General features: G+C 48.7%; 1 pseudogene; it reads right to left on the bottom strand.

The window, feature by feature from the left end:
• Positions 1-211: 211 nt before the first annotated feature.
• LOC126274571 (5S ribosomal RNA) lies at positions 212-328 on the bottom strand (annotated as a pseudogene).
• Positions 329-2,048: the final 1,720 nt, after the last annotated feature.

The following is a 2,048-nucleotide window of genomic DNA, read 5'->3' on the forward strand; positions in this document are numbered from 1 at the left end:
GCACTCCGTCTTCAGGCCACGAGTGGCCCATCGGGACCATCCGACCGCCGTATCATCCTCCGTTGAGGATGCGGATACGAGGGGCGCGTGGTCAGCACAGTCAGCACAGCGCTCTCCCGGTCGTTATGATGGTTTCCTTTGACCGGAGCCGCTACTATTCGGTCGAGTAGCTCCTCAATTGGCATCACGAGGCTGAGTGCACCCCGAAAAATGGCAACAGCACATGGCGGCTTAATGGTCATCCATCCAAGTGCCGACCACGCCCAACAGCGCTTAACTTCGGTGATCCCACGGGAACCGGTGTATCCACTGCGGCAAGGCCGTTGCCAGAAGGAATAAGGATTTCTGGATATTCTAGATTTCCTTATGTGGTCGGTATAAACGCTGGAATGAGCGAAAGGCGCTCAGAGAATCGGAACAAACAAGAAATTTAGCACTGCAAAATGTCTCATTTGCTCCAGCGCCCGCAAGACAGCATATATTGAGAGTAAATTTCGAAAGCAGTCGAACCCTTAGGATACAATACAGGAAAACAACAGGGCAACCAACGGAGTCTCCCTGTTTAGACCCTCTCGTAACGTCAGCTACACTGTTATGATGGATAAAATGTTAGAGATTATCGCATTAAAAACAGAAGCTGGATTGCAAATCCCTCCTGTATCGCACTTAATCTAAAATTACACCCCTGCAATAACAAGTGCTGCAGATGGTTAAAACCTTCTACTTGGGGTTGTACTTGCTCCATACCGAGTGACTTCAGCATACACTGCACATTGACTCCAAATGGCGTTGTGGCTCGTGGACGGTTTAACAAACGGCTTTCCAGAGGCAGATGAGCAATAGTATGGTATGTGGGTGAAGTTAGATCAGCAAGGAACTTACATGCCTCATGCGCCATGAGGAGCAGCCGCCAAATGGTGAATGACGGTTCCCTGCACTCGGTACAGAGACCAGCTATAGGACTGGTGCTATAAATACCCACGGCCAGCCGAATCACCTTATGGAGGAAAGTGTCAGTTATCTTCAGATATGAAGGTCTCTGGGCACCCGTTGTCCAGCCGCAAGCGCCCGAAACCCCTACAAAACTGAAGCAGACGCAACCTGTCCACTTCCCAACACCTGTGGCTAAGGCACTTCAGTGCGTTCACGGTTCTGCCTTTTAGGTCTCTCAGGTGCGGCAACCATGACAGAGTCTCTAAAATGTAGGTTGGTGCCCCACATACGCAAGACAGATAAATTAAAAATACTGCTAGAACGATTAAAATGAACACATTCACTTAACTGTGGAAAATCAAAACCCGACTTTGAAGCCCACTCCTCTAGCTCCTGCGGTGTAATTTGCAACTGACAGCTCGCTCTTGCCAAGCTGGAGCAGGAACAGAAAGCAGCAAAATCGTCCACAAGTAACGAGCGCTGCAAAGGTCTCCTTACCATAGACGTGAGACTGTTAATGGCTATGGCAATGAGAGTAACACTTAAAACACTGCCCTGGGGGACACCATTTCCTTTTCAAAACGATCTGACAATCTGACAGGGAGTCTGCAACTCAGGTCCTAAAAATTACTGAGACAGGAGAGAGTGTATTAAGATAGGGAGGTGGCCACTAAAGCCCCATTAATGCTACTGAGCGAGAATACAGTGTCTCCAAGCTGTATCGTACACCTTACGCATATCGAATAATATGGTGATACCGTGTGTTCACCTAGTTAAGCCTTCTGAATAACTGCCCCTAGTACAGTCAGGTTGTTGGCAGTGGACCGAAACCTCAGAACTCCTCACTGAGAGGGGCGGAGGAGTTGTCTGGCCTCTAACAATCAGACCGGATGACGGTTGACCATTGGCTGCAGGGTCTCTCCTACACAGCTCGTTAAGGTGATACTCCGATAACTAGTGGGACATGTGTAGTCATCTCCTGGTTTCAGAAGAGGTATCAAAAGTGCCTCTCACCACGAATTTGGGAAGTTACCTGTCTGCCAGATAAGATTAAAACGTTCGACGAGGATTTCATTTGACGCTTCTGGCAAATGACGCAGCACGTAGTACCAGAA

Source organism: Schistocerca gregaria, chromosome 5 (genome assembly GCF_023897955.1).
Source record: "Schistocerca gregaria isolate iqSchGreg1 chromosome 5, iqSchGreg1.2, whole genome shotgun sequence".
Classification (NCBI taxonomy): Eukaryota; Metazoa; Arthropoda; class Insecta; order Orthoptera; family Acrididae; genus Schistocerca; species Schistocerca gregaria.